This window comes from Stegostoma tigrinum, unplaced genomic scaffold (genome assembly GCF_030684315.1).
Source record: "Stegostoma tigrinum isolate sSteTig4 unplaced genomic scaffold, sSteTig4.hap1 scaffold_63, whole genome shotgun sequence".
Classification (NCBI taxonomy): Eukaryota; Metazoa; Chordata; class Chondrichthyes; order Orectolobiformes; family Stegostomatidae; genus Stegostoma; species Stegostoma tigrinum.
This window is the reverse complement of record NW_026728568.1, coordinates 1,751,107-1,773,587: the sequence shown is the minus strand read 5'-3', so window position 1 is coordinate 1,773,587 and position 22,481 is coordinate 1,751,107. Positions and strand designations below refer to the sequence as shown.

Below are 22,481 nucleotides of genomic sequence, written 5' to 3'. Positions count from 1 at the left end.
GTTTGTAATTTTTATTAATGACTTGGACGAGGGAATTGAAGGATGGGTCAGCAAGTTTGCAGACGACACAAAGGTCGGAGGTGTCGTTGACAGTGTAGAGGGCTGCTGTAGGCTGCAGCGGGACATTGACAGGATGCAGAGATGGGCCGAGAGGTGGCAGATGGAGTTCAACCTTGATAAATGCGAGGTGATGCATTTTGGAAGGTCGAATTTGAAAGCTGAGAACAGGATTAAGGATAGGATTCTTGGCAGCGTGGAGGAACAGAGGGATCTTGGTGTGCAGATACATAGATCCCTTAAAATGGCCACCCAAGTGGACAGGGGGGTTGTTAAGAAAGCATATGGTGTTTTGGCTTTCATTAACAGGGGGATTGAGTTTAAGAGTCGTGAGATCTTGTTGCAGCTCTATAAAACTTTGGTTAGACCGCACTTGGAATACTGCGTCCAGTTCTGGGCGCCCTATTATAGGAAAGATGTGGATGCTTTGGAAAGGGTTCAGAGGAGGTTTACGAGGATGCTGCCTGGACTGGAGGGCTTATCTTATGAAGAGAGGTTGACTGAGCTCGGTCTCTTTTCATTGGAGAAAAGGAGGAGGAGAGGGGACCTAATTGAGGTATACAAGATAATGAGAGGCATAGATAGAGTTGATAGCCAGAGACTATTTCCCAGGGCAGAAATGGCTAGCACGAGGGATCATAGTTTTAAGCTGGTTGGTGGAAAGTATCGAGGGGATGTCAGAGGCAGGTTCTTTACGCAGAGAGTTGTGAGAGCATGGAATGCGTTGCCAGCAGCAGTTGTGGAAGCAAGGTCATTGGGGTCATTTAAGAGAATGCTGGACATGTATATGGTCACAGAAATTTGAGGGTGCATACATGAGGATCAATGGTCGGCACAACATTGTGGGCTGAAGGGCCTGTTCTGTGCTGTACTGTTCTATGTTCTATGTTCTAGGTGCACATTGTGGGTAAAATCCTGGTCATCAGGTGTGAGGCACTCTCTCTGTTGTTGTGCATGGCACAGTTCTGGCCCATCACCCACACTGCACTGTTTCCCTCATCCGAGCCATCTTCCATTCCTACTGGAAGCCTAAGATAGACCGTGTCTGAAACAACTCCATGTACTAAGCTCTGGCTAAGTGGGGGAAGAACGTACCCAATGTCACCCTCATCCTGATGTCCACCTTGTTGTGCATTAAGCTGTGTGTAGACTCTCAGTACGTAAAGACCAAGTGTCACTATGTCCTGAGGTCCGACCTGATCCCAGTGTTGCGAACGAAGGGACTGGCCTCTCTGCCACGGAAAGCTCCAAGTAGTTGGACCGTTCTATAACATATATCCTTTGTTGTGAAATTTGCAAAGAAACAAACGTCTGACCGCCAGTCCATCAGGTCGTGGTCAGCACGCAGCATGCTCGAGACCCTGTGGGAAAAGGAGAGGCTGGATCCTGTCGTGTAGTTCCCAGAGCAGACTGACAAAGTCATTTGGTACAATGTGTCATCATCAGAACTTTCCAACAAACAACAAAACATAGATTGGCGGGTGGTGAGAATCCTGTCAGATTGTTTATGCACACCTTGTTGGCCTGTGCCACAGTACACTGCCCTGGAAGTGGCTGTGGGTGAAACCCGAAACATCAGCTTTCCTGCTGCTCTGATGCTGCCTGTCGTGCTGTGTTCATCCAGCCCACACCTAGTTATCGCAGACTCCAGCATCAGCAGTTCCTACTCTCTCTCGGCTCAGTGTGAGACCTTTTACAGTTACCGTATAGTTACAGGGAGTGTGTGGATGAGGCCAGGCTCAATGTTTACCTTCAGCAAAAAGTTATTGGGAGGTGCACGGATGAGGACAGACTTGCTGTGAGACTGTTCACAGTCACCGTATAGTAAGTCGGAAGCATGGAGATGAGGCCAGGCCCACTGTGATACTGTTTACAATCACTGTTTAGTTTCTGGGAGGAGTGTAAATAAGACCATGCTCGGTGTGAGACTGTTTTGTGTCCCTGTATAATTACTGGAGGTGTGTCAATGAGGTGAGGGCAATTGTCAGACCGTTTACAGTCAAGTAGGACTTCCTGTGAGTTGTGCGAATGAGGCCAGGGCCACTGTGAGACCATTTACAGTCACCGCATCATGACGCGGAAGCGTGTAGATGCTGCCAGGCTCCCTGTCAGTAGCCAGGTGGTGTGTCCACGAGGCATAACTGGGATGCACTAAAAGCTTGGGGCATAACTGGGACGATGGGGCTGCTGCTGCCGAGGCACAGTCGGGAAGGACCACTGTCTGAGGTTTTCCTGCTGAAGGTAAATGAGGGTCCATTCAGTTATCGGACCCTCCCCGTGTCTCACATGTATGTAAATATTTTAGTTGTATGTCTAAGAGAGGTCTTTGGTTCATTGGGTGGAGCCAAAGTCCAATGCTTTATTTGTTTATTTGATATGCAGCTGGACAGAACGCAACTGCAGTTGTGACATTGCACAGAAACAAAGAGATTTCTTGTGAAAAAGGTGTATTTTTCAAATCAGAAATGTGACTGGGAGGAGTGTGGATGAGCCCAGGCTCACTGTGGGTCTGGTTACGGTCACCACATTGTCACTAAGATGTGTGTATATGAGGCATGGCTGGCTGTGAGACTGTGAAAAATCACTGTAATTAATAAGAGTTTGTTTCTTCAATTATTTGTTGGATGTGTGTGTCACTGACTGGTCCAGCATTTATTGCCCATCCCTAATTGCCCTGGAGATGTTGGTGGTGAGCTGCCTCCTCGAACCGCTGCAGTTCGCCTGTTGTGGGTTGCCCCCACAGTGCCATGAGGGAGGGAATTCCCATCTTTTGAACAGTCGCAGTGAAGGATTCCGGATATATTTCTAAATCAGAATCACGAGTGGCTTGGAGTGGGATTGAAGGAGGTGTTCCCGTGTACTTGATGCCCTTGTCCTTCGAGATGGAAGCTGTCATGGGTTTGGAAGGGACTGCATGAGGAGCTTTGGCGAATTTCTGCCGTGCATCTTGTGGATCGTACACAGTGCTGCTGAGGCCGCTCATCATTGGTGGTGGAGGGAGTGGATGATTGTCGATATCGTGTCAGTCAACTGGGCTGCTTTGTCCTGGATGGAGTCAAGCTTCTTGCATGTTGTTACAGATGCAGCCATCCTGGAAAATGGGGAGCGTTCCATCACAGTCCTGACTTATGCCTTGTAGACAGTGGACACGTTCTGGGGAATCAGGAGGTGGGTTAGCCGCCGCAGCATTCCTCACCTCTGACCTGCTCTTGTAGTCACTGTGTTTGTGTGGTGCGTCTGGTTCAGTTTTTGTTCAAAGCTCACCCCCACGACGGTGACAGTGTGGGATGCAGTGAATGTAACAAATTGTTTGTCAAGGGGTGGTTGTCTCTTGTTGGTGACGGTCATTGCCTGGTATTTCTGTGGTGTGAATGTAACTTCCACTTGTCTGACCAAGCCTGGGTATTGCCCAGATCTAGTTGCATTTGGACAAGGACTGCTTTAGGATCTGAGGAATCATGAATGATGCTGAACATTGTGCAATCATCAGGAACATCCCAACTTCTGGCCTTATGATGAACGCAAGTTCATTGATGAAGCAGCTGAAGATGGTTATATCGGACACTGCCACGAGAAACTCCTGCAGGGATCCCCTGGAGCGAAGATATCTGACCTCCAATAAGATCGTTCATTTTTCTGCGTGCCAGGTATGACTCCAGCAAGTGGAGAATTTGTCCCCTTATACCCATTGAGTCCAGTTTTGCTCGGGCTTCTTGATGCCACACTTGGTCAAATGTAGTCTTGTTGTAAAGGGCTGGAGCTCTCACTTCCTCTCTGGAATGCAGCTGTATTGTCCATGTTTGAACCAAGGCTGTAATGAGGTCAGGAGCTGAGCTGCCCTGACGTAACCCAAACTGGCCGTCGCTGAGCATGTGCTGCCTGATAACAATGTTACTGACACCTTCTATCACTTTCCTGATGATTGAGTACAGCCTGATAGGGCAGTATATGGCCAGGTTGGATTTGTCCGATGTTTTAAATACAGCACATACGTGGGCAATTTTCCACATTGTCGGGTCGATACCAGTGTTGAAACTGCACTGCAACAGCTTGGCACGGGGAGCGGCACGTTCTGGAGCACAAGTCTTCAGTATTATTGCCAGAATATTGTCAGGGCCTGTGACCTTTGCAGTATCCAGTGTCTGCAAGTGTTTCCTGACATCACGTGGGGTGAATTGAATTTCCTGAAGACCGGTATCTGTGATGCTGGCGGAGCCCGAGATGAATCATCCACTTGGCCCTTCTGGCTGAAGATTGCTATGAATACTTCAGCCTTATCTTTTGCACTGATGTGCTGGGCTCTTCCATCATTGAGGATGGGGATATGTGTAGAGTCTTCACGTCCAATCAGTTGTTTAATTGTGCACCACAGTAAATGACGAGATGTGGCAGGACTGCAGAGCTCAGATTTGATCTATTGATGGTGGGATCACTTTGCTGTGTCTATCACTTGCTGGCTATGCTGTTTGGCGGCTTCACCAGGTTTCTTTATTTATTCATTCACAGGACAAGGGCATCATAGAATAGAATCAGAGAATCCCTACAGTGTTTTGGTATTTCCAGGGGGTCCCGGGAGGGGTGGTGTATCGGTATTTCCAGGGGGTCTCAGGGAGTATGTCAAGACTTACAGTGGGTCGCAGGGAGTTTGTCTGTACAGGGATCTGGGGCTGTGTGTCCGTATTTCGAGGAGCTCCTGGGGAATGTGTCAGTGTTTAGAGGGGACCCTGGGAAATGTGTCATTATTTCCAGGGAGTCCCAGGGAGTTTCTCAGTACTAAAAGCGGGGACAGGGAATGTGTCAATATTTGCAGCTGGTCCCGGGGAATATATCAGTATTTACAAAGGGTCCTGGGGAGTGTGGCAGTATTTTCAGGGGTTCTCTGGGACTTGGCCAGTATTTAAAGGGTGTCGAGGGAATATGTCAGTATTTAGAGGGCTTCCCGAGGAGTGTGACAGAATTTACAGGGGTCCCGGTGATTGCATCAGTATTTGCAGGGTGTCCCAGGGAGAGTATCGGTATCCGGGGGTGGAGTGTGTCAGTGTTTACGGGAGTTCCGGGCTGTGTATCGGTATTTACAGGGGGAATGGGGAATGTGTAATTATTTCCAGGGGGTCCTGGGAGTTTATCAGTGTTTACGGGGGTTCCAGGGAATGTGACAGTAGTTACAGTGTGTCGTGAGGTGTGTGTCGGTATTTACGGGATATCCCAGTATTTGTGGTTAGTTGCGCAGAGTGTGTCTATACGTACAAGGGTCCGGGTATGTGTGTCAGTATACAGAGGAGGCCGAGGGAATTTTTCAGTGTATAAAGCGGGCCCTGGGAAATGTGTCAGCGTTTACAGAGGGTCCCTGGGAGTGTGGTGGCATTTTCAGGGATTCTCAGGTACTATGTCAGTATTTACAGGGAGTCCTGCGGAGCGTGTCAGAATTTATAGGGGCTCGGTGCATACTGACACACTCCCCTGGAATCCCTGTAAACACTGGCACACTCCCTGGGACCACCTTGAAATACTGTAGCTCTCCCTAACACTCGCTGAAAAAACAAAGTCCACGGGCCCCCCTGGAACTACTGACGCTCTCCCCAAGTCTCCCTGTCAATCCTGACACAATCCCTGAGATGCCCTGTAAATACTGACCCTCCATGGGACCGCCTGTAACTACTGACACACTCCCGGGAGCACCTGTAAATAATTACAAATTCCCCGGAACACCCTGTAAATACTGACACTCTCACCAAGAGCCCCTGTCAATACTGACACAGTCCCTGAACCCCTGTAGGTCGCGGGAATTTTTCAGTATTTAAAGGAGGCCCCGGGAAATGCGTCAGTCTTTGCAGAGGGTCCCAGGGACTGTCAGTATTTTCAGGATTTGCTGGGACTGTGTCAATATTTACAGGGGGTCCCACGGAGTGTGTCAGTTTTACAGGTGATTTCAGGGGCTTTGTCAGTATTTCCAGGGGGTCACACAGATGTGTCAATATTTACAGTGTGTCCCCGGGGACTCTGTTGGTCTTGACAGGGGATTACCAGGTCGTGTGTCAATATTTACAGGGTGTCACAGGTTGTGTGTGTGTGTCAATATTTACAGGGTGTCCCTGTGTATGTGTGTGTGTGTGTGTGTGTGTGTGTGTGGGTATTTACAAAGAGTCCCTGGGGAGTGTGTCAGTGTTCATTGTGAGTCCAGGAGAGACTGTCAGTATTTATAGGACGTCCAGGGAGACTGTCAGTCTTTACAGGGGGTCCTCAGGAGTTTGTCAGAGGGTGAACGCTGAGGCAGCGCCTCATTATGCAGGTGTCAGAATTCAGATAGTGTCCCTTGATGAGAGGGTCAGTACTGAGGTATTGCAGCTCTGTGAGCAGGTCAGTTCTTAACCAGTGTCTCGTTGTCAAGTGGTCAGTCCTGAGGCAGTGACTCCATGCTGGATGGTCAGTGTTGAGGAAGTGCCTCATTGTTAGAGGAACATTACGGAGGGTAAGTCTCAAGGTAATGGTGACAGAGCTGAGACAGAGCCACATGATCAGAGATTCAGGGCTAAGGGATTGACTCAATCACAGCATTGTCTTGAGGCAGTCCCTCTTTGTGAGAGGTTTAGTTCTGATGGAGCGCATTTGTCAGAGGCGATCCATACTGATCCAGTGCCTCATTGTCGTGGGGTCAGACTGAGAGGCTGCTAAACAATTATCAAGTCAGTTGTGACATATTACAGTTCTATCCTGGGGTCAGTCCTGACAGAGTGCCTCATTGCCAGAGTATCAGTCCTGAGGTATTGAAGCGCTGTCTGAGCATCAGGGGTAGGGAGTGCCTCATTGTCACAGCGTCAGAAATGTGGGAGTGCGTTATTGTCAAAGGGTCAATGCTGAGGGAGTGCTGCCATTTAAGGGGGACAGAATTAAGGAAGTTGCTCACATTTCAAGGGCCAGTACTGAAATAGTTTTGCACTGGGATGTCAGTGTGGAGGAAGGGCCTCAGAAGCAGCGGGTCAGTATGACGGTTTCCCTTATTGTCAGGGGGACAGTTCTGAGGCACTGACTCGTTGTCAGAGGGTCAGTACGGAGGTATTGAATCACTGTCAGCGTATCAGAACTGTGGGGCTGTTTTATTGTCACAGCGTCAAAACTGACGCAGTGCCTCATGAAAAATGGGTTCGAATTGCGAGAGACCCACACATTACACAATCAGTAATGATGTATTGCAGCATTGTGAGATGGTCAGAATGAGAGAGGGCCTCATTGTCACAGGGTCTGCACTGAGCGATTTCATCATTTTCAGGCACTCCGTACCGAGGCAGAGCCTCATTGTGATCGGGTCAGAATTGAGGGAGTGCCACTTGATTACGGGGGCAATACTGAGGTCTTGCAGTTCTGTCAGGTGGTCAAATCTGATGGAGCTCCTCATTGTCAGGAGATCAGCACTGTCAGAGCAGAAGGGCTGAGGTGTTACAGGTCTATGAGAGGTCAGTACTACGGGAGTGCCTCATTATTAGAGGTCCAGTACCGAGGGAGTGCACAATCGTCAGACTGTCAGTACTGAGGGAATGCCTGATTGTTCAAAGGGTCAGTACACAAGGAATGTCTCAATGTAATGTATGATTAGAGATGCAGTGCTGAAGGAGTGCCTCATTCTCAGTGTCAGTTCTGAGGCAGGGTCACATTGCTGGAGGGTTGTTCTGACTTGGTGCATTAGTAACAGAGGGTCAATACTGAGGCAGTATCTCATTTTAGGGGCTGAGAATTCATGGGTGCTACATAATTAGGAGGTTAGCCCCGAGGTATTGCAGCTCAGGTGCGGTCATTAGTGAGGGGGGAGTGCAACATTGTCAGGGGTCAATTCTAAGGTGTCAGAAAAAGTCCTCCCAGAAACATCAGCAGGACTTGACAAAATCTGTACAAGTGAAGCAATGCCTGGCCCGTTAAATAAGAGCAGGTTTGTTGGAGCCGATATAAACGATAGACCTCAGTGTAATGGAGGAAGCATTGAGGGAGTCCTGTACTGATAATACAAGATAATAATTCATACATAATTGCAGCATTGTCAGAGGATCAGAACAGCCAGAGTGCATTATTATGAGAGACTGAACACAGAGGAGGAGCTTCATTGGAACGGGTTCAGAATTAATGGTGAGCAACACATTCACAAGGTCAGTACGGAAGTATTGCATTTCTATTGGAGGCTCAATACTGAAAAATTACCTCTGTGAGAAGTTAGTACTTTGTCAGCAGTGAGGAATTGTGGCATTGTCACTGTGTTGGTCTGAGAAAGTGCCTCTTTATCAGAGGGTCAGAATTGATGGGAGTGCTACATGATTAGATGCTCAGGACTAACAGATTGCAGGACTGTCGGCGGGTCAGATCTGTGGGAGTGATCATTGTGAGATGGTCGCTGATGTCCAACCCTAAAACATAGAGCGCCCTGTAAATAACTCCTTAAAAAAAAGGCCCCTTTCACTAAACCCGAAAACAGAGCCCCCGTATCTAAGTCCGAACACACAGAACCCACTAAATTACTCCTAAAACACGAAGCTCACTGTGAATAAACCCCAAACACAGATGGCCCTGTAAATGAACACTAAAGAATAGAGCCTCCTAAAACAAACAGCACCCGTGAAATAAAGCCGAAAACACAGGAACCCCAGTGTATAAACCCTGACATTCAGAGCCCCCTGTAGATAAACACTAAAAAAAAGTAAAAACTAAAAGGAACTGTGGATACAGTAAAATCAGGAACAAAAACAAAATTGCTGGAAAAGCTCAGCCCTCACGCTAGCCCAATCCGGCACTCAGCAGAGCCTCAGGCCCAAACTAAACCAAGCTTCAGCCGCACTCCTCGCCCTCACACACGGAGCCGCCTGCACAGAGACCCTCAAACGCCTTTCTCTCATCCGGAAAAAGCGGGCTTCACTGTAAATAACCCCTAAAACACAGAGTCCTGTTTAATCAAACTTCTACAATATCAACTTCACCCCCTGTAATTCTACGCTCAAATACAGAGACCCCTTTAAATGAACACGAACACAGATCCCCCAGGAAGTAAAAGGTGAAATACCGGGCTCCTTCGAAACAAAGCCGAAGGCACAGAGCACCTGTCAATACACCCCAACATCGAGCCGACCTGTATATTATCCGTAAAACAGGGCCCCTTACAAATAAACCCTAAAAGACAGAGCTGGCTGTAAGTAAAGAGCCCCTTGTAAATAAATACCAAAACACACAGTAAAAACCGGAAGAACTGTGGATGCTGCAAATCAGGGAAAATATCCAAAGTTGCTGGAAAAGCTCAGCAAGTCTGACAGCATCTGTGAGGGAAAAGAAAGAGTTAACGTTTTGGGTCAGGTGATCCTTCCTCTGAACCTCTGGCTGGTGCGTCTTCAGTTATGCAGGGTAAATTGCTTTAAAATATCCTTTTTCTGTGAGGCTCTATAATATTATAATAGAAAAACATCAGAACTAAGCAGGAGTAGGCCATCCGGCCCCTCGAGACTGCCCCGCTGTTCAATAAGATCCTGGCTGATCTTTTTGAGACTCAGCTCCACTCACCCACTCGCTCACCATAAGCCTAAATTCCTTTCATGTTCATAACGTGATCTGGTCTTGCCTTAAACACATTCAGCGAGGTAGTTTCAACTGCTTCACTGGGCAGGGTATTTCACAGATTGACAACCCTTTGGGTGAAGAAGTTCCTCCTGTCCTCAGTCTGACATCTGCTTCCTTTTATTTTGAGCTATACCCGCCTCCTCCTCGTTTCACCTGCCAGTGGAAACAACCTCCCTGTCTCCACCTTATCTATTCCCTTCATAATCTTGTATGTTTCTATAAACTCTCCCCTCATTCTTCTGAATTCCACTGAGTATAATCCTTGCCAACTCAGTCTCTCCTCATATTCCAACCCTCTCAACTCTAGAATCAACCAAGTCAGTCTCCGCTGTGCCCCCTCCAGTGAGAGTATATCCCTTCTCAAGTCAGGAGACCAAAACTGCACACAGTAGTCCAGGTGGAGCTTCATCAGGACCCTATACAGCTGCAGCATAGCCTCCCTGTTTTTAAACTCCATCCTTCTCGCAATGACAGACAAAATTCTATTTGCCTTTATAATTACCTGCTGCAATGTTACTTTTAGCGATTCCTGCACAACGACACCCAAGTCACTTTGCACAGTAACATGCTGCAATTTTTTTACCATTTGAACCATAGCCTACTTTGTTGTTATTCCTATCAAAATGGATGACCTCACATTTATTGACATTGAACTCCATCTGCCAGACCATTGCCCACTCACTTAGACTGTATAACCATCTGCAGGCCTTCAGTTCTTCTGCACACTTTGCTCTACCGCTCATCTTAGTGTCATCTGCAAATGTTGACACACCACACTTCATCCCCGACTATAAATCATATGTATCAATTGTAAACAATTGCAGTCCCAACACTGATCCCTGAGACACACTACTAGCCACTGACCGCCAACCAGATAAACACTCATTTACCCCTACTCTTTGTTTTCTGCTAGTCAATCAATCCTCTGTCCATGCCAATACATTACCTGTAATGTCATGCAACTTTATCTCATGTCGCAGCCTTGGCATCTAGTCAAATGCCTTCTTGAAATCCAGATACATGATATCCACAGGTTCCCCATTGTCCACCATGCAAGTATGTCCTCAAAGAATTCCACCAAATTAATTAAACATGACCTCCCCTTCATGAGCCCATGCTGGCTGTTCCCAATGAGACAATTTATATCCAGTTGTCTTGCTATTATCTTCCTTAATGATGGATTCACGCATTCTCCCAACAACCGAAATTAAGCTAACTGACCTATAGTTACGTGCTTTTTGGAAAACAGCCAATGTGACACCACTGTTTAAAAAGGAAGTTTACAATCTGCGGGAACCAGCCCAGATTCCAGTGAATTTTGGTAAATAATTACTGGTGCAAGCCTCTTTACTATACTGTTGTACAAAAGGTCCTCTTTACCAATGCGCCCACAAGCACTACATATTAGCGCTCTCACGCTCTCATTCATTCATAACTTTACTGACCTCTTACTGGCATAGCTTGTTTAATATTACCGCATTTCATTCAAAAAATTGCCAGCTAGTCATACCTTTCACTATGAAAGGGAGGCTGAATTAAAATGCTCCTTCCACCCCATTTACAGCCCTTTCACAGTTTTAATCCTCACGGCTTTATTTTGCTGACAGCTGCAAAACGTGTGTCTACATCAGTGTCTATCCCTGAGTACATGTTAATTTTCTAACCTATTCAGAACAATACCATCGTGTCATCGTTTGAAGAAGCATAATATTAATCAGCCCTCAGCAACCGTCTCCCAGGACTTGAATAGCTTGCAGGATATCAGACAAGTTTTCTGCATTAGCAGAGATAGTAGGAACAGCAGATGCTGGAGAATCTGAGATAACAAGGTGTAGAGGTGGATGAACACAGCAGGGCAAGCATCAGAGGAGCAGGAAGATTGATGTTTCAGGCCTAGATGCTTCTTCAGAAATTGGGAAGGGGAAGGAGGTTCTGAGATAACGAGAGAGAGGGGGAGACGGATAGAAGATACATAGAGGAGAAGGTAGGTGGAGAGGAGACAGACAGGTCAAAGAGGTGGGGATGGAGCCAGTAAAGGTGAGGGTAGATGGGGATGTAGGAAGGAGCTGGGTCAGTCCAGGGAGGATGGACAGGTCAAGGGAGCGGGATGAGGTTAGTAGGTAGGAGACGGAGGTTGGGGCTTGAGGTAGGAGGAAGGACAAGGGTAGGGAGGCAAGGGCGAGCTGGGCTGGTTTTGGGATGCGGTGGGGGAGGAGAGATTTTGAAGCTTATGAAGCCCACATTGACACCATTGGGCCGCAGGGTTCCCAAGCGGAATATGAGATGCTGTTCCTGCAACCTTTGGGTGACATCGTTGTGGCACTGCAGGAGGCTCAAGATGGACATGTCGTCTGAGGAATGGGAGGGGGTGTTGAAACAGTTCGCGACTGGGAGGCGCAGTTGTTCAGTGCGAACTAAGTGTAGGTATTCTGCAAAGCGGTCCCCAAGCCTCCACTTGGTTTCCCCAATGTAGAGGATGCCACAACGCGAGCAGTGGATGCAGGAGACCACATTGGCAGATGTGCAAGTGAACATCTGCTTGAGGTGGAAAGTGTTCTTAGGGCCTGGGATGGGGAGTGAGGGGAGTGGTATAGGGGCAGGTGTAGCACTTCTTGCAGTTGCAGGGAACAATGTGCCAGCTGTATTGGGGCTGGAGGGGAGTGCGGAGCAGACAAGGCAGTCACAGAGACAGTGGTCCCTCCAGAAAGCAGATAAGGGTGGGGAGGGAGATATGTCTTTGGTGGAGTCGGATTGAAGATGATGGTTGGAGGATGATACGTTAGATCCAGAGGTTGGTGGCGTGGTACGTGAGGATGAGGGGGATTGTGTTTTGGTTGTTATTGCGGAGAGGGGGCATGAATTACGGGAAATGTGGGAGACGCGGTCAAGGGCGTTCTCGACCACTGTGGGAGTCGTGGGGAGGATTTGCGGTCCTTGAAATATTAGGAAACCTGAGATGTATTGGAGTGGAATGCCTCATCCTGGGAGCAGGTGTGGTGGAGGTGAAGGAATTGAGAACAGGGGATGTTATTTTTGCAGGAAGGTGGGTGGGAGGAGATGTATTCTAGGTAGCTGTGGGAGTCGGTGAAATAGATATCAGTTTCTAGGTGGTTGCCGGAGATGGAAACAGAGAGGTCCAGGAAGGTGAGACAGGTATTAGAAACAGTCCAGGTGAACAGGTATTAGAAATAGTCCAGGTGAACTTATGGTTGGAGTGGAAGGTGTTGGTGAAGTGGATGAACTGTTCAAGCTCCTGGTGGGAGCACGAGGCGACGCCGATACAGTCGTTAAGTTATTGAGGAAGAGGTGGGTTTCGGGCCAGTGTCGCTACGGAAGAGGGACTGTTCCATGCAACCCACAAAAAGGCAGGCATAGCTTTGGCCCATGCGATGTTTCTTGTGACTGCAGCCCCCTGGCGGCCCGCCCGTGGTGGTGCTCATCTTTGCTGCGATCTGCCGGCTCGGTCCCCGAAAGGCAGCATCGGTTCCCCATCTCCGCCCTCCCGACAAACCAACCCTTTAAAGGCGGAAGGCACCCACCCCTTATCATAAAGGTCAGGTTGCGGGGTGGGGGGGCACGGCGAGAGGGTGCCAGAGGCTGCTTTTATTTTGGCGCAACCCTAATCTGGGGGTTATCTAGCATTCCCGCACCCGCAGAAATAGGGATTATGGGTGCACACCGCTAATTTTGGATTCCTCTTTCGAATAAAAAGTAGAGGGGGAGTGTGAATAGGGTTTTGGGATGGGGGATGGGATAGGGTGTGGGGGTGGGGGTGGGGGTGTAGGTCGGGTTGGGGGAGAGGGGGAAGAAGGTGCCCCTCTCCTTCCATTTAAGGGTGCGTACCCACAATTTGGCCCCTTAGGCTCTTTCCTGTTCTGGTTAGGGTTAGGCCAATGGTGAAGGTTAGGGTTTGGGCTGAGGTTAGGGTGAGGGCTGATGCCTGGCACTCCCTCCATACTGACCCTCGAATATGTATGTATACCCTAAAACACAGAGTTTCCGGTAAATATGCCCTAAATCACAGAGTACCGTGTAAATCAGCCCAAAAAAGAGAGGGCCCTGAAGATAAGCCCTGTAACGCTGAGTTCACTGTAAATAAACCCTAAAACACAGATCACTGTAAACAAACCCAAAGACACAGAAAACCCTGTAAATAAACCATGAAATACAGAAAACCCTGTGAATAAACTCTAAAAACACAGATCTCACTGTAAATAAACCCTAAACACAGATCTCACTACCGACAAACCCTCAATCAGAGAGCTCCCTGTAAGTAAACCCTAACGCAAAGCTAGCTGTAAATAAACCCTAAAACACAGTGCCCTCTGTAAACAAGCTCTAAATCAGAGCTCACTGTAAATATTCCCTAAAACACGGAGATCACTGTAAAAAAGAAACTCAGAACAAAGAGCCACTCGTAAATTTTCCTAAAACACAGAGTCCCTTGTAAAAAGCCCGAAAACACAGAACCTCCTGTAAATAAAACCTAGAGCACAGAACCTTCTGTAAATAAACTATTAAACACAGTAACAAAGTTGCTGGAAAAGCTCAGCAGGTCTGACAGCATCTGTGGAGGAGAAAAATGAGTTAACTTTTCGAGCCTGGGTACCCTTCCATTCTGAGGAAGGGTTGCTGGACCTGAAAAGTTAACTCGTTTTTCTCCTCCACAGATGCTGCCAGACCTGCTGAGCTTTTCCAGCAACTTTGTTTTTGTTCCTGATTTACAGCATCCACAGTTCTTTTGGTTCTTATTAAACACAGAACCCACGTTAGATAAAACCTAAAGCACAGAGCTCAAGTACATAAAGTACATAACCATAAACGCACAGCCCCCAGTAAATAAGATTTAGGGCTGAGGCTAGGTTTCATGTTTATGCAAGTGTGAACATTAGGGCTGAGGCTAGGCTTAGGTTTAAAGCTGGTGTTATCTCTGAGGGTAGCGTGGAAGAAAGCAGCTTTGCATTCCCAGAGACAGAGCTGAGGGAGAGCATCTGTGTATTCCATAGGAGGCACGGGAACCATTGTAACCTTAACAGATCAAATAATATGACAGATTAGTTTACAATTAAAGATCATTGTGACTGTGGTCACAAGGTGAAGAGCTGGATGAGCGCAGCAGGAAAAGCAGCAACAGAGGAGCAGGAAAGCTGACGTTTCGGGCCGAGACCCTTCTTCAGAAATGGGGGAGGGGAAGGGGGTTGTGAAATAAATAGGGAGAGAGGAGAGGCCGATAGAAGACGGATAGAGGAGAAATTAAGTGGGAGGACGGGATAGGTGGGAGGAAGGACAGGTTAGGGAGGCAGGGACCAGCTGGGCTGGTTTTGGAATGCGGTCGGGGAGGGGAGATTTTGAAGTTTGTCAAGTCCACATTGACACCATTGGGGTACAGGGCCCCTAACCTGTCATTCCTCCCACCTCAAAACCCAGCCCCATCTCCTACCTACTAACCTCATCCTGCCCCCTTGGCCTGTCCATCCTCCCTGGACTGACCTATCTCCTCCCTAACTCCCACCTACATTCACCTTTACTGGCTCCATCCCTGCCTCTTTGGCTTGTCTGTCTCCTCTCCACCGATCTTCTCCTCTATCCATTTTCTGTCTGCCTCCCCCCTCTCCCTATTTATTTCAGATCCCCCTCCCCCTACCATTTCTGAAGAAGGGTCTCGCCCAAAACGCCAGCCTTCCTGCTCATTTGCTGCTGCTTGGCCTGCTGTGTTTATCCAGCTCTACACCTTGTTAACCATGTAAATATGCTCTCAAGCACAGACACCCCTTTAAATAAATCCTAAGAAGGGTCATTCAGGAAATAAAATGTAAAAGAAACCATAAAAGCCAGAGTCCCTGTAAATAAAGTGTAAAACATAGAGCTCCGAGTAAATAAATCCTGAAACACAGTGCCCCCTGCAAATCCTCCCTTAAACTAAGCCTCCTGCAAATAAACTCGCAGAGGCGACTGTAAACAAACCCCAAAACACAGGACCTCCAGTTAATAAAGCCTAAAACAGAAGGCCCACTGTAAATCAACATGAAAAAACACAGCTCCCACTGCAGCACTGCGAATTAGTCGGATTGAGTTAGTACCTCAGTCAGCAAGTCAGTTCTGAGGCAGGGCCTCTTTGTCAAAGAGTCAGATTTGAGGGAGTACCATTGGATGATGGTTATTGCAGCACTGTGAGAGTACTGGAGTGAGAGAGCACCTCACTGTCAGAGGGTCAGTACTGAGGGGGTACCTCACCGTCAGCGAATCAGTACTGAGGGAGTACGTCACTGTCAGACGGTCAGTACTGAGGGAGTGCCTCACTGTCAGAGAATCAGTACCGAGGGAGTACCTCACTGTCAGATGGTCACTACTAAGGGAGTACCTCACTGTCAGAGAATCAGTACTGTGGGAGTACCTCACTGTCAGAGGGTCAGCATTGAGGGAGTTCCTCACTGTCAGACAATCAGTACTGAGGGAGTACCTCACTGTCAGAGGGTCAGTACCGAGGCAGTACCTCACTGTCAGAGAATCAGTACTGAGGGAGAACCTCACTGTCAGAGGGTCACTACTGAGGGAGAACCTCACTGTCAGAGGGTCAGTACTGAGGGAGAACCTCACTGTCAGAGGGTCAGTACTGAGGGAGCACTTCATTGTCAGAGGGTCAGTACTGATGGAGGACCTCACTGTCAGCGAATCAGTACTGTTGTCATGTTCGTTTTCGGAGACCCTCACGGATTTGTTGCAATAACAAGACACTGACCTGTTTAGGAAAACACGAATCCTTTTATTACCAAGCAAGTACAAGCTGTGGAGAATCACAGTACTTAACCCGGCACAGAGCGCAGAGTCTCGCAGGTAATTCTCCCCGAGCAGCGGACAGTCCCCGCTCTTCATACTTTACAAAATACATGATACATAAAATAATTACACATTTTACAATGACATGATACCTAAAATAATTACTACAACAGACAAAGACAGGATACCAAACAATTATTACATCAAGAACGTGAAAGACCAGGATGTAGTCCCGAAGATAATAAAATGTGAGGCTGGATGAACACAGCACATCTCAGGATGCTGCTGGACTTGCTGTGTTCGTCCAGCCTCGCATTTTATTATCTTGGATTCTCCAGCATCTGCAGTTCCCATTTTCACAGGATATAGTATCGATTGCTCTTGAAGTGGCTGCTGATGGCATGAGGCGATTTCAAGTTGTTATCCGGACAGATTGTTCTAACCAGACACACTGGCAACTTGAAATCACAAATTCAGTGCCCTGGCCCCTTTGTCAGCGACAGAAATTGCATGCTTTAGAAGTTTCACACCTTTACAAATGTTCCCCACCGAACCCTATTTGACACAGTTTAATTCTAATTGTATTCAGTCAGGAAGCTTAAGACAGTGTCTGCATACCGATGTGTGGGAAGACAAAGAGTTACAAAAGTTTTACACTGAATTCCTAGCTGGGCAGGAAGCTTCAGGGCAGTGCCTGCATCCCTGTGCGTAGGCAGATAAAAGACTTTAATTTGTAGAAGTATAGAAATCAATGGGATGTTATACAATAACATCTCATTGTGAGAGTACCTCATGGTCAGAGGGTCAGTACCGTAGACGTGCAGTGTTGTCTGACTGCCAATCGGGTCAGGATTGAGGGCTCTTACAGGGACAGGACTGAGGTATTTGAAATAGGGCAATGACTGGTGTGGATCCTTTTTATTTTTTTAAAATTAGACGACACCAGAAAGATTATCAACCCGATGTGATTTGATTGGGCTGACAATCAGTTGATGACAGCAGAAAGGTCAGTGGCCTGATTACCGCGGCCGGGACTTGAGATTTCACTCTTGCCGACCTTCTCATTCTTCTCACTCAATTTCACGGAAGAGCTGTTTTGAGAGAGAGTAGGAACTTTCTGAAACTGATCGCGGGCCCTAGTCAATATGTATCTAACAGAGATGTGGTAAAGCAGAAACTTGTTTGATGTCCCGCCAGCTATTCAAGTCCTGGGAGACGTTTGTTGAGGGCTGATTAATATTATAATTATTCATAGTTTCGGGTGACACGATGGATGGGAAGATATTGTTCTGAATAGATTAGAAAATTAACATAGTCAGGGATTGACTCTGATGTAGACACAGGTTTGGACACTGTCAGCAACACGAGTTCAAACTGTGAAAAGGCAGTAATGCGTGGAAGGAACATTTTAATTTATAGTCTCCCTTTATTAGTGAAAAGTATGGCAAGATCATGAATGAATGAATGAAATGCGTAACAGGAAACAGAGGACCCTAGTGAGTGGTCAGTAAAGTTATGAATGAATGAGAGCGCGATCGTGGTCACATGGAGCGCTGTGGGTTCTTCGGTAAAGAGGATATTTAGTACAACAGTAAAGAGGCTTATGATATAATGTCACAGAAAAACCACACAAAAGGATATTTGAAGGCGATGGGCCCTGTATCACTAAAGACACACCAGCCAGCCTCCGGAAGCCTTGTTAAGTGCTAACCGATATGAGTAAACAGGGCAGACCACAGGATATTCAGGGGCAAAGGTTACAAGATTAACAAGTGACCACTTTTCTGAAGAAGGGTCTAGGCCCGAACCATCAGCCTTCCTGCTGCTGGGCCTGCTGTGTTCATCCGGCTCAACACCTTGTTCTCTCAGACCACGTGAGCGAACGAGTTTGGCGTGTTTGAGTCTGACTGGTAAATATGTGATACACAACCATTTGATGTTACTGACTGCCTGGTGAATTGAAAACTGAAATAACTGCGGATGCTGCAAATCAGGAACAAAAACAAAGTTTCTGGAAAAGCCCAGCAGAACTGAGGGAGGTTCTGTGGAAGGGTCACCGAACCGGAACCGGTTAGCTCTGTTTTTCAACTGACAAATGCTGCCAGACCTGCTGAGCTTTTGCAGCAACTTTGTATTTTTTTTCTGATTTCCAACATCCGCAGTTTTTTTGGGTTTTTACTCAGTGTTTTAGGGTTTATTTACAGGGCGCTCTTCATTTATCGCGAGCTCTGTCTTTTAGGGTTTATTTGTGAAGGGCCCTGCCTTACAGATAGTTTACAGGTCGGCTCAGTATTCGGGTGCATGAAGAGGTGCGCTGTGTTTTCGGCTTTATTCAGCCGTGTCTTTTCCTCTCTACTTCCTGGGGGATGTGTGTTAGAGTTCTTTTTAAAGGGGTCTGTGTGTTTGAGTGTACAATTGTAGGGGTCTCTGTGTTTTACAGTGTCCTGTATGTTTTTGACTTAATTTACAGGGTAGATCTGTGCTTTATGGCTTATTTGCAGGGGGCTCTGTGTTGCAGTGCTTATACACTGGCGGGGGGGAGTTCTCTGTTTTCGGGTTTATTTACAATGAGGCCTGTGTTTTCGGGTTATTTACAAAGAGCTCTGTGATTTAAGATTTACATAGAAAGGCTGTATTCTAAGGTTTATTTGCAGAAAGCAGTGTAGTTTAGGATTTATTTCCAGTGAGCTCTAGGCTTTAGCATTTATTTACAGGAGGATCTTCATTTCATGGTTTTGTTACGGTTGGGTCTTTGTTTAAAAAAAAACCCTGAAACAATGAGCTCCGTGTCTTATGGTCTAATTACAGTGCCATCTGTGTTTTTGAGTTTATTTGCAGAGCATTCTGTGTTTTGGGGTTTATTTCCAGGAGGCTCTCTGTTTCAGGGTTTGTTTGCAGGATCCTCTGTGTTTTAAGATTTAATTTACATGGGTGTTTTTACTGCTTATTTGCATGGGTACTCTCTGTTTGAGGCACTGGCTGAGTACTGACCTTCTGACAATGTGATACTCATTCAGATCTGATCCTCCAGCAATGAGGTACTGTGTCAGAACTGATCCGCTGACAGTAAAGCACTGCCCCCTCAGTTCTGACCCTCTGACAGAGCTGCAATCGTTCAGGACTGAACTTCTAATCATGTTGTACTCCATCAACTCTGAACCCAATGCACTGAGGTACTGACTCAGTATTTACTGTGTGCAAGTAATATACTCACTCAGAACTAACCCTCTAGCAATGTGAGCCTGCCTCAGAACTTACCCTGTAACAATGAGGCACTGACCTCAGCACCAAATCTCTAATTACTTGGCTCTCCCCAGTTTTGAGGCACTCCTTCTGTACTGACCCATGAACAATGAGGCACACACTCAAGAATGATCCTTCATTGAGGTATCACCTGAGAACAGAGCGACTGACATCTTTGGACTGTGTCTAATAATGAGGCACTGACTTGGTTCTGACCCTCTCACAATGAGGCATTCTCTCAAGTCTTACTGCATTAAAATGAGGCACGCTCTGACTGATCTGAAATGCCTCAGTATAAATCCTCTGACTAATCTGAAACACCACTTCTTAGACCCTCTAAATGGCAATCTTTTAATTCTGACACCATAACAGTGAGGGTCTGCCTTGGTGCTGACACTCTGTCAAAGAGACGCTGCCTCAGAACTGAGCTGCTGACAATTAGCCAGTGCCTTAGGTACTGATGAGTGAATAAAAAGGCCCTCTCTCAGCACTGACACTGAAGCAATGAGGTATTGTCACAGAACGAGCCCACAAAGGGCTCATAATTGAGGGAGTGCCTACTGATTGAAGGGTGCAGATTGAGGTGTTGCAGAACTGTCAGAGGGTCAGAACTGAGGTATTGCATCATTGTCAGATGGTCCATTCTGAGGCAGTGCCTCAGTGTCAGAATTGAGGGTATGCACATGTTTAACTCATCAGGAATGAGCTTTATGCAGCTCTATCAGAGGCTCAGCACTGACTGCCTGCCTCATTCTCATAGGATCAACACTGATATATTGAAGCACTGTTAGATCTTCAGTGCTGAGTGGGTCAGAACTGAGGGAGTGCATTGCTGTCAGAGGCAGTGCCTCATTATGCAGGTGTCAGAATTCAAGGCATGCCCCATGAATGGAGGGTCAGGACTGAGGTATTGCAGCTCTATTCAGAACCAGTGGCTCGTTGTCAAGCGGTCAATGCTGAGGCAGCGACTCAATTCTCTATGGTCAGTTTTGAGGAAGTGCCCCATTATTAGAGGGCCAATACGAAGGGTAAGTCTCAATGTAATTGTGACAGAACTGAGACAGAGGCGCATGATCAGAGATGAGATGACCTACAGTGTGGAAACAGGCCCTTCAGCCCACTAAGTCCACACCGCCCGTCGAAGCATCCCAGCCAGACCCATCCCCCTCGAACCCACACACCCCTGAACACTACGGGCAATTTAGCATAGCCAATCCACCTAGCCTGCGCATCTTTGGTCTGTGGGAGGAAACTGGAGCGCCCACGTAGGAGGAGGCCCACATAGATAGCGGGAACTGCCGATGCTGGGGAATCTGAGATAACAAAGTGTAGAGCTGGATGAACACAACAAGCCAAGCAGCATCATCCAGCTCGACACCTGTTATCTCAGATTCTTTAGCGTCCATTTTCTGATGAAAGATCTCGATCAAAAACGTCAGCTTTCCGACTCCTCTGATGCTGCTCGGCCTGCTGTGCTCATTCAGCTCGACCCCTTGTTATCATAGAGACAGCACATGTTGGGTGTCTTTGCTACATCATGTTTTCTCAGTGTCATAAGAACTTAGATGAATGGCTTCAACATACAAATAATTTTAATGTGAATAAATTTACATTTGGACTCTGATAAAATAAGAAGGAACCTAGACTTGTTTGAAAATTAAATCGACTTACTTAATTCAGCCATATAATTGGCATAAAAATATAAGAAATTAATCCTACTCACAATCTTGGAGATGTGTTTGTTTGGAATTAGGGTGTTGAAGGTGGAGATGTGGTCAATAATTAGGAGCTTGACGTAGATGCCCATGTTATCTGGACGTTCCAGAGATATGTGTAAAGCCAAGGAGAGGGCATCTACCATGGATCTGCTGCATCAGCAGGTGAATTGCAGTGGATCAAGGGAATGTGGGAGGCTGGAGTTGATGTGACCCATGACCAACCTCTCAAAACACTTGATAGTCATAAATATGGATGGAAGAGCCGCTGGGCAGTAGTCATTGAGGCTTCTGGAAAAAATTGCTGACATTCAGTGCAAGGATCTTAAAGCATTCGCATGAACGTCAGAAAATTGGAGAAGCCTCGAGCATATGAGCACAGGTAGCTGAGGGTAGGGATGGCGGGTATTACAGAAATCAAAGAGGGCGAGAGAGTGAGTCAGAGATCATAGTGAGCAAATGATTAGCCTGGTAGGCAGTGGAAATACATGATTTTACATGGAACATGCAGACATCTTCGAAAAACAGGACATTGAGTTTTCAAAGTTTTGGAAATTAGTGTTATAGTTGATTTAAAGTGAATCAAATTACTTTTCACTTTGGTTGTGGATTTTGATGAATGGATGGTCCCCCTGAGATTGAATTTGGAGAAAGATTTCAGGATTTTTTCATGTTCCTGTCTTTCTGTTATGCCCCCAGGGAAAAAAGCCTTGAAAGTGCCATTAATTTTTTGCATGACGAGCTGCTGAATACGAACCAGTCTCACACCATTGCCATCACCTTGCCCTTGTGAAGGCAGATATGGATAAAGTTTTCAAAGCTGATAGAAAATTGAAAGCACTCACATCCTGTGACGATGGTAAGTTTCCTTTCTTTAAAAAAATGCTTGCAGCTTAATGAGCATAATATAGAGCACAGTGGCTCTGGTTAACACCGCTGTCTCAATTGCACTCTTTGCTGACTTTCTGTGTGGAGTTTGCACATTCTCCATGTGCCCGCATGGGTTTTCTCCGGGTGCTCGAGTTTCCTCCCACAGTCAAAAGATGTGCAAGGTCGGTGGATTGGCCATGCTAAATTTCCCAAGGTGTTCAGTGATGTGCA

At 46.9% G+C, this 22,481-nt stretch overlaps 2 long non-coding RNA genes across 3 annotated transcripts in view; both read left to right on the top strand.

Moving 5' to 3' along the window:
- LOC132209040 (uncharacterized) overlaps nt 1-22,481 on the top strand; it is a 433,067-nt gene that overhangs the window by 280,314 nt on the left and 130,272 nt on the right. The window lies entirely within an intron of this gene.
- The window catches only part of LOC132209037 (uncharacterized), a 69,163-nt gene continuing 64,018 nt past the window's right edge, over nt 17,337-22,481 (top strand). For both annotated transcript variants that reach the window (XR_009445105.1, XR_009445104.1), the window contains exons 1-2: nt 17,337-17,428; nt 22,080-22,239. This is a non-coding gene — a long non-coding RNA (uncharacterized LOC132209037). The remainder of the gene's footprint in view (nt 17,429-22,079; nt 22,240-22,481) is intronic.